An 11032-nucleotide genomic window follows, 5' to 3' on the forward strand; every position below is an offset into this window, starting at 1 on the left:
TTAAAAAGAAAGAAAAAATGAGGAGAGATAATAAGGAGAAATACCTGGAGAATAATGGGAGAAACTGTCCAATCGTCGAACCCTAAAGCAGCCTTGTCAAGGCTCCTAATGGTTTCTACCAGCACAATGCCGCCAATACAACCCATATCCTCCATTTTTCGAACCATGGGGCAGAGGCGTAAGTCCCCAAAGCCTGGATCCTGGTTAAATAAGAAGCCAGCCAATAAACAAAAAACCAAGGCCCGCATTCTCAGCCTCATTCGATCTGGGTCGTCTGGGCAAGCCTCTGAAAATTCGTCAATTAGGGGCAATAGAACTGCCTTCTGGTCTTCAACGATCATAGCCCTAGCTTGTGGTCAGCTAAACTGAAACAGGTTTTCAAAAGACCTAACATACCCAATTTTCACCTCATGCTTGACCAAAGGGGCATTGGGGTCACACCCTATGATAGCACAAAACTCCTCAAAAAGAGGGCACATCTCCTCCATCATGGCCCCAAACCGGAAAACGTGGGCTTCCGGTCCCAAATTCTAATACAGGCCGGTAAAAAATCCCAATCAATTACTACACCCCTAAGGGTAATAACGGGAGAAAGACCGTACCTCCCCAAATTGATCTTTTCAACTTTGGAGAGACTCCTAGTCCAGCTGTGCATGCTATGGTTGTAGAAGGGATTCATGTCCTTTTATTTATTTTATTTATTATTTATTGTTATTAAAAATAATAATAAAAAAAAATAATAAATAAAAAAATAAGGAAGAAAAAGAGAGAAGAAACTGACCAGATTTTTGGTGGCTTGGAAAAAAAAAAGGAGTGAATGAAAAAAAAATAGGAAAAGCAGCTTAAATAGAGGAAAGGCGCGCCCGCAGGCGGCCCAGCCGCTGGAGCCGGCGGCGCGGCTGCCGGAGCCGGCCACCACCAAAAAAAAAAAAATTTATTTTGATGTATATACCTGAGATAAAATTTCCAGCTCAAAGAAAAAAAATGTGTGTCTTTTTCAGTAAAAAAAAAAAAAAAAGAAAGAGAAATGTTTTGTTTTAGAGTAAAGCAAAATCCTTTTTTTTTTCTTTCCTATTTCATAATCATGCATACATATTTTTTCAGTACTAATCAAGTGCAGGTACAAATAAAGTTCAGTACAGAAATATAGCCAAAGTTCAAAAACGCAGCCAAGTTTCAGTACAGAAAATACAGCAAAAGAAAAACAAAGGAAAGCAGGGAAATCTAGCATCTATCAGCGGCGGGGCCTCCTACTCCTCTGATCATCAAAGGCTATCTGAGTCCAGGCCGCAGCTAGTTCTTGCTGCATCCCGAGAAATAGCTCCATCATCTGGTTGACCAATCCGACAGGAACCTGGAAATCATACAAAGAAAAATACAAGTCAATATCTCCTATGAATCCTTTTTGTGAGAGATGTGTCAGGTTTACCTCAGTGATGTCCTCGGAAGGAAGAACCGTGTGATCCACGCCCTCCAGGGAGACCTCTCGAAAAGCTGGAGGGCTGTCAGGAATAAAGTAAGAAATACTGTATGGAAGACGTAGACTGGCCAGGTCTGGGTAAAGCGACCCGGTAGCCTCCAAAATAGCCTGGGGAGCCCTAGAAGGACCTGCCAACCGGCTAGGCCCGGCCTGCGATGGCCTCTCAACCGGGGTGGAAGAAGTGGGATCGGTCGTGGGCCTCCTCCTTGGAGTCCTAGTCGAGGGACCCGAAGCCCGAGAAGAACGGGTGCCGAGCGGCTGAGAAGGAGCCGGCCTCTGGAAATTATCAAGCCGAGATCCAATGGGCGGCATCAAAAAGATTCCGCAGAACTCGTCATAATCTCCCCCCAGGATGAGCTCCACATGTGGAATACCCTCAGTATGAGTCGCAGTGAGCATCATTTGCTTACCCGCTCTCATGTCCTCAGGAGGAGAATAAGGGATAGAATGACAGCCTCTTATCTGAATGTCCACTCTCTCGCCCAAGTAATATCGCCGAAGGATGGGGTGTGACAGGACCACCCTCCGCTGAAACAAGGCATCTGACCGCTGGAAATCAGGATCAGCCTGAATCCAACCTTATAGACGGCCAGTCATCGGCCCCACTTCGGCCTATAAAAGATGCAAATATGTTAGTAAATCCTTTTTATTTAACATATCTAAGAATCACTAAGCACATACCTGCTCCAGCGGGCACGTATCAAAAAAGGCTCTCAGCTCCTTCAGCGACTTCTTGCGCCGGACGGGATGAAGGTTTGATTTGTACCATCTCCAAGCTGAAGGCGCCAGTCCTGATCCGGGATCAGTTTGGAGCAACTCTGGGCAAGTGTAAGGAAAGTACTCGAATGCCCAAGTCTGTAGAACGAAAAAAAGAATCAGTGAAAAAAAAAGGGGGGGGGGGGGGCACAGAAAGGGAGAGAATGTTCTTTACATTACCTCCTAGAAGTAGTAGGTCCCTCTAAGCTTGCCGTGGCCTCGACTCAAATCACACATATCGTCATACATGCAGCTCAGAATAGCACCGGCCCAATCATACTCCTCTAAATGGGCCAAATTCTCCAAACTCTTCAAGATAGAAGGGTTAAACTTCTCTTTCCTGTTAGACCAGAAGGTCGAAGCGAACAACAGCAACAAAGTGAATCGGGCCACCTGAGTAGCCGTCAGCTCTCCCCGCCCGTATCTAGCATAAATGCCAGGGGCCTGGAGGGATAACCAGCGCCTGGAAATGCTCAAAGCAGGGGTAGCAGAGCCTGGCTCGACAGTCCGAGGCAGGTCTATCCCAATCAGCTCTACCATCCGGTCGGGGGAGATATCAATCCTCCAGTCATCATATAGCTCGATTGGTCGAATGCCGAAAGGGATCCCGGAGATCACAGAAAAGTCTGCAGGGGTCATTGTTAATTCGCCCCAAGAAAAGTGGAAGGTATTGGTGGTGTCCCACCACCTCTCAGCCAAAGCACACAATAACTCCTTGTAGTTACTCCGACCCATGTCAAAATGTCTCAGATAGCCCAGATAAGATGGACAGATAATCGCGCCAACCGGGTTGTTTTGATCAAATATTTCAAGCGGAACTCCAGCCACAGAGCTCTCACCCACATCCAATTTAATACGGGAGTTCTAAAAGGTAAAACAACCTAAGAGTTACTCCTCGGTTCCTTACTAAGGGTAATATCTTAGTTCCACCCTAGCATGCATACTAATAAAAGGTAAGCACAGGAAAATTTCAAAAAATCACAATTTGGCCTAAGGCCCAAAATTCGCAATTTGGCCTAAGGCCCAAAAATTCACAATTTGGCCTAAGGCCCAAAAATTCACAATTTGGCCTAAGGCCCAAACAATAAATAATATACAAACAAAAGTGAGAGAGAGCGTACCTGGGCGAAGATGCCGGTCATGGAGGCGTGGGTGTCAGCGTCTGCCATGAGATCGGCCTCGTCGAGAGAAATCCCCAGAGACCCGAGGAAATCCTCATCGCTACCGTAGCTTGGAGAAGTCATGGTAAGGAAGTTGAGAGAATTTGAGAGACTCTTGGTTGTGGAGAGTTTAGAATGATGGAAATGGTGAATTTCAAGCTATTTATAAACAAATAGCCAAAAGGGGGGGCTTCTGGACGCGTCCGATTTTCATCTCCAAAATTTGTGTTTCAGACAACCACCGACACCCATAAATCTTTCTTATGGTTGCCGATGGGGGGCAACTGTGAATACCCAAATTTTGAGGCTCAAAGAGCCAATTTTTCCAGACTGCAAACAGTCCGACCGGACCAAAGGCCATTTTGGAAGTTCACCGAAAGTATGCCAATATGGTACTTGAAATGTCCGGGACATCCCGAGGATCGTGGAACTGGTCCCGGAATATTTTTCGGAGGTCCGGAGCTCCCGGAAAAGCCTCCGGAGCGAGAATTAGCAAAACCACCAGGCACGGCGGCCCAGCCGCTGGCCTTCGGCCGCCGACCACCGGCGGCTAAGCCGCCGAGCCCGGTGGCCCGGCCGCCGAAACAGTCCGATTTTCCCTATAAAAGCAGCCTCCGGGCCTTCTGTTTTCCTGACTCAGTCTGTGTTGACGGACGCTCCTTCTCCCTTACGCTCTTTGCGATTCTTTACTGCTTTTCTGCATTTTTAGTTTTAGTCTTATTACTTTTCTTGCTTTGTTAAGTAGTCACTAAAATTAAATTTAATTAATATTCCCTTAATGAGGAGCTTAACCTGGAGTTAAGAAGTGACCGTCGATTAAATCAGGTACATAAACTAAACTCTGCCTATTTAATTTTAGCACTTCATGCATGTTTCTCTTCTACTCCTCCTAATTCTACAACTGCATAAATGCATTCATATCATCGTTAGGCAAATAAACTGCCTCAATAAATAAATTTAGGTTAATGTCCGGTTAATCAATAATCGTGGTATTAAAGCCTAAATCCGACAATAATGGCTTAAAATACCTAGTTAATTAATGGCTATGGTATAATGGCCTTTATTTCGAACAAATCCGGCTTAAGTCCAATTAATTAATTAAAAGCTTTAATTAAACACGTTTTCTTGGCAATAAATTGCCTACATTGCAAATCAATTAATCACTTTTGGCAAATAAATTGCCTATAAGTAGATTAATCCTTTTTTTTTTTAGCGACAAACCGCTTAAATCACAATTTTGGCTAAAAGCCTTCAAACAATTGCTTTTGGCAAATAAATTGCCTTAAAGCCATCAATTTTGGCGACAATCGCCCAATCATCAATTTTAGGCAATAAATTGCCTAAATTAACTTATTTTGGCTAAAAGCCTCAAAATAATCAATTTTGGCGACAATCGCCTAAATCAAATCAATTTTTGGCAATAATTGCCTAAATCAATCTATTTGGCTAAAAGCCATTAAAATCAACATTTTTGGCATCAAATGCCTTAAAATCAACATTTTGGCATCAAATGCCTTAAAATCAACGTTTTTGGCATCAAATGCCTAAACAAAATGCACAAAGCATACACACACTCATGCATAAAGCATTCCCTTCAAAGCCCTTCAAAGAAGGCCTATCGAACTACGTTGACTTTGATCTTCCATTCAAACGGAAGTATGTAGGCACGTTCGAGATTTCACCCCGGGCGGCAAGTCGAAATCATCAAAACATTCCATTTGGTCCAATTACCTTGCAAAACATTCATTCATAGGTTAGTTCATCAGCATGACATAGTCTCGGGATCCACCTCGGATTCGTAGACCATGCCTTAAACTTTGGGTTAATTAATCTAGTAATTAGGTTAATTAAAATTGGAGCACTTAGGGTTTTTCCTAGTTTTCCCTAAAATAATTAAACAAGGTGGCGACTCACACGCACACTCAAGTGCATTTCTTCCTTAGTCACATGCATTTGTATGCTTGATATTTGGGGAAGGGGTTCACACCCACCAGAACATTACATACCCCTTGAATTCAACAGCTGCAAGGTGATACTTCTTCTCCTCCGAGTAATTATGGCACTCGAAGATTTCCTCAACCTTCCTTTCCCACTCAAGGTACTCTTCTGCATTATTGTTTCCATAGAACTTCGAAATCTTCATTTTGATGGATCCCAAGTCACCATCAACTGCACCAACTTCAGGATTATCGGTCTCCTCATCTTCAGGAGTTTGAAATCTAGTTGCTGGAGTATTAGTTGTACGAGCTCTTATTGTATTTGAACTTTGGGCTGCTTTAATCTCCTACAACTCCTCTCTCATATCTTGGAGGAAACTGTTGTAGTTTCGAAACTGCCCTTGAATTGATTCCATATAGAGCTTCAGTTGGGGATCTTGAATTTGACTTCCTTCCCCACTAGTTTCTCCAGACTTTCCTGTATTCATGGTTAGTACTCAAAGAAGTAATCACAAAAGAAGTAAGGTTAAAGTGAAGAAAACACTACCTCACGTGTTTACAGTCCTTACCACTCTTTGCAAATCCTCCAATTGTACTTCAGAATTCCAGGCCAACCAACCAATCTCAAAGTACGTTTAAACTCAAGGAAATAAAATCTTAACAAGGAAAGCAAGCTCAATTTCTAGAAAGAAAAAAAACTCAAACAAAAGACGAATGGTAGCACAAGAACAAGAATGATGTACTACTTAATTATCAATTAGAGTGTAGTAAACAAGCAAATACACCCTAACAACATAAAAGAAGCAAAGGAAGCACAAAGCAAGAATAAAAAACTACAATCAAAGAAAGACGAATTCTGGATATAACAGATGAATTTAGTTCACCACAAAGCAAAATAAATATGGACCTATGTATTACTACCCAAACAAAGCAAGCAAACAAAGAAAACCCGAATTTTTTTTTTTTTTTTTTTAAAGGTCAGGGGCTAGCACGGGCATGCTAGATGGAAGCATGGGCGTGCTTGTGTGGTTAGGTCCAACCTCGAGAGTCAGAGCCTAGCACGGGCGTGCTAAATAGAAGCACGGGTGTGCTGACTTATAGCCTCACTTAACCCACAAATGTAACCCAATTTAGGTAGGGTAAGGCCTTAACAAGGGATAAGTATATGGTTTGTGTCCTAAACAGTCCCACAAAGTGTTAAATAAGTATAACTCTTCAATAATGATAGCAATTTAATCTCTTTTTTTTTTTTTTAATGAGTAGGCAAATCTAAGGTCTTTTCTTTTTTTTTTTTTTTGTTTTTTTTCTTCTCTTTTAGGCAATCCAAAGGTCTCAAATTTCTAGATTTTCTCTTTTTTTTTTTTTTTGTCAAGAACACCAAGCAAACACAAAAGAAAAATCAAGATGAAGATGAAGAATTCAAACTAAGGAGAATTCAAGAACATGAAAATTCAAATCCTAAAATCTAAGATACCAGAACTTACCTCAAACCTTTGATTTGGCTCTGATACCAAATGATGTGGAACTCGTAGGAAATGGATTCCTAGAACCCCTAATCGGATGGATTGGATCAAAGATCAAGATGAAGTTTGCCTCTATGGCACCCCTCGCTTATAAAGAAACGGGAACACCAATAATTGAGAAGTAAGAATCAGATAAACGCCGCAAATGAGTTGATAAGTCTATCTAGAATTCTTAATGCAATTAGAGGAAGCAATCTCTCACTATCACTCTAAGCTAGGAAGATAAGCAAAGCTTGAAAATTTCTGTAATTCAATTTGATCAAAGTTGTTTGTTTACAAAGAAGATGAGAATATTTATACTAAAACCTAAACATAATGGGCTAACTTTATGAAATAAACAAAAGGCCCATACAAAAATAACAAAGAGGCTAAGCCAAATAAAGCACAAAATGATAAAACACGTCCAAGTCAGTGTCTAGCACGCCCTGGGCGTGCTACCTAGCACCCCCATGCTACAAGAGGCAAACTCTAGCACCCCTAGGGTGTGCTACCCAGCACGGGCATGCCACACCATCAGCATATGCCTCCAACATTGTAAGAAGCCTAGGAATGCCTTCAAGTTCCTCACAACACTTGTTAAATGCCACACCATGAAGCTCTTGTGTTATTTGGACTTAAACATATAAGGACATGGCTGCCCCATATCGCTTGGCACGACTTCGTGTAATCGGTCCATTAGGAAGCACCAACGGATCTCCTACGTTGTTCCCCATGCTTCCTTGAGCTTTATTGACCAGTGGTGGCAGATTCGTATTATTACCCTTCAAAAGAGATAACATAGCTGAGGATCTCAAGATGAGTCTTGGGGAGTGGACGTAGGCGAGTTAGTGCTGAACCACTATAAATCACTGTGTTGATCTTTTTACTTTCTAAAGTTTCTGCTTGATATTATTTTACTTGCACTTCTGTTTATATTTTTGAAATGCTAAAAGTTGTTAATGGTTTTGATGTTCTAAACTGGAACAAGCTTTATCTTTTCTGAACATTAGAACTCTGGACTTCTGCTCAGTGAATATACCAAGTTCTAAATTGTCTTCTATTTTCAGGATATTTCACTACTTGGATTTCTAATCTTGATTGAAGCTTTGTGAAGCAGTTCAGATTTCAATAACTGTCTCTGACATAGTCTTTTATATTTATCTAAACTTTATGAGGAAGTTCTATACATAATAGCTTTCCTTCATAAAGTAGTTTTGATATTGCATAAAAAATTGTGAAGCAATTCTAATCAATAACTGTACTTTGCAAAGTCTTTCTATTTTCTACATAAGGGCATTGTGAGGAAGTTCTAATCAATAACTTATTCTCACAATTGCATTACTTTTCTGCTGTTATAAAATTCTGAGTTTGTTTTTAAAGTTAAATTTTTTTTTAAAACCCAATTCACCCCCTCTTGGGTTGTGCCATACACATACGGGACCCACAATCTGGTATCAGAGCTTTGGCTCTTGACTTACCAAAGCTTAATAGCTTAAGAGATAAGATCCCATGGCAGCCCCACTTCCTCTTACTTCTTTAGAAGGTCAGTCTGTCTCTAGACCTCCTTTGTTCAATGGTTCTAATTACTCTTATTGGAAAACCAGAATGGAAAATTTCATAAAATCAATGGACATAAATTGTTGGAGGAACGTCATTACTGGTCCTCGCATTCCTATGAAAACTATAAAAAATGACAGAATTAGAAAATCATAAGAAGAATATACAGATGTTGATTTGAATGATATTTCTATAAATGAAAAAGATATTAATATTCTTCATTGTGCTTTAGATCCAACAGAATATAACAAAGTGTCTGGATGTAAGTTTGCAACAGAAGTTTGGGAAAAACTTAGAGTTACCTATGATGGTACGAATAGAGTGAAAAAATTCAGAATAAATATCCTTTGGAGAGAATATGAAATGTTGAGTATGAGGAAGGAGAAACTATTGCTGAATTAAATTCTAGATTCACCAATATAGTAAATCCTTTGAGAACTCTCGGAAAGGAAATTTCAGAAGATAAGCTTGTTAAGAAAATCCTTAGAATTCTACCTAAAAAATGGGATTCTATAGGAACTGTTATGAATTACAAAGAGACTCCAGTTACTTATGATTATCTTATAGGAGCTCTTATTTCAGAAGAAATGAAATCTTCTTTGACTATGGAAGATAAGAAAAAGAAAGGACTGGCTTTGAAAGTAGTTTCCAGTGAAGAAAGGTCTTCTGATCTTGATAGTGATGATTTAGCACTTGTTGCTAAGAGATTTAAAAAGTTCTATAAAAAGACTGGAAGGCCACAGAAAAAGTTTATTAAAAAGAACTTTCCACCTTAAAATAGCAACTTGCCTAAGAAAGAATCTTCTGAATTGGTTTGTTATGAATGCAACAAGCCCGGACATATCAAGCTTAACTGTCTTAAACTGAAAAAGAAGTCAAAGAAAGAAAAGCTGAAGCAGGCATTCGTAGCCGCTTGGAGTGATTCAGATGATTCTAATTCTGAAAGTCAAAGTGACCAAGAAGAAACTACAAATATCTATCTGATGGCCACTATCAATTCTGACTCCAAGGAAATCAGCACTCTGACTTCAACACAGAAAGTTGATGAAATAGATGCAACGGTCCAAAAGCGTGAAGAAAGCAATGTAAGTATTTCTGAACTTGAATCAAAAAATGATCTTTTAGATACTTATAATAACCTTTGCAATGAACTTGAAAAGCTTGTTAGAAAGCATAAAATTCTAAAGAAAGATTTCAGAAAGTTAAAAACAGAATCTAATCATTTAAAAGATGCTTTTAATAAGAAGTTACATGCAAAGATCTTATAATAGAGATCAAAGATCTTAAGAATTATAATAATAGATTTTCTAAAAATCTAAAACACTTTGAAGAAAAATGAAAGAATCTAAATTCTTAAAATGAATCTTTAAAAACTGAGATTAGAATTCTAAAATCAATTTCAGAATCATTTTCTAAAGAAAAGACAAGTTTTAGCTATGATGGCATTTCTAAACAGAGTCATGTTTCTAATAAGAAAAATGATGTTTCTAATGTTGTGACTTTAGAACATCAGAAATCTGATAGTCTCAATAAAAAGAAAAATCATAGTAAGATGAATACACCTGTTACCACTAACCCTCCAGGACCCAATATGAGTTGGGTACCTAAATCTGCTTGATCTTTTCAGGTGTGCCTAAAGAGTGAGCTGAAAACAGAAATGTGGTATATGGACAGCACTTGCTCTAGGCATATGACTGGTGACAGAAAGAAATTCACCAGATTAGAAAAGAAAAAGGGAGGTATAGTAAGCTTTGGGGACAAAGCAAAAGGTAAAATTGTTGGTATTGGTGTGGTAGGTTCTAATCCTTGAATAAAAGATGTATGCTTAGTAGAAGGATTACATTATAACTTGCTAAGTGTGAGTCAGATTTCTAATAAAAATAGAAGAGTGATCTTTGAACCCTCTTATTGTGAAGTTCAGAACATGCATGATAACAAAACTTTATTTGTTGGAAAAAGGTTTGAGAATATATACCTAGTAGATCTCTCTAATATGCATAACCTAGACATATGCTTAGTTTTTGTTGATAATTCTAGTTGGTTATGGCATAGAAGAGTTGGACATGCAAGCATGCACCTTATTTCTAAACTGTCAAAGAAAGATTTCGTTCTAGGTTTGCCAAAGTTGAAATTTGAAAAAGATCACATTTGTGATGCTTGTCAATTGGGCAAACAAACCAGAACATCTTTCAAATCTAAGGGCATGGTTTCTACTTCTAGACCTTGACAATTACTACACCTTGATTTATTCGGACCTATTACTCCTTTTAGTCTTGGAGGAAAATTCTATGTATTTATTGTTGTAGATGACTATTCAAGATTTACCTGGATACTCTTCCTTAGAAATAAGGATGAGTAATATGACATGTTTGTTCATCTTTGCAAGAGAATACAAAATGAGAAAGGATACAATATCTCTGCAATTAGAAGTGATCATGGAGGAGAATTTGAAAATCAGAAATTTGATGCTTTTTGCAACGAATCAGGAATCTTCCATAACTTCTCAGCACCTAGAACACCTTAACAAAATGGAGTAGTGGAACGCAAGAGTAGAACACTTTAAGAAATGGCCAGAACCATGCTAAGTGATTCGAAATTACAAAAGTACTTCTGGGCAGAAGCCGTTAACACTACTTGTTA

Source organism: Jatropha curcas, chromosome 7 (assembly GCF_041381405.1).
Source record: "Jatropha curcas cultivar XTBG-Jc1 chromosome 7, XTBG_Jcur_1.0, whole genome shotgun sequence".
NCBI lineage: Eukaryota > Viridiplantae > Streptophyta > Magnoliopsida > Malpighiales > Euphorbiaceae > Jatropha > Jatropha curcas.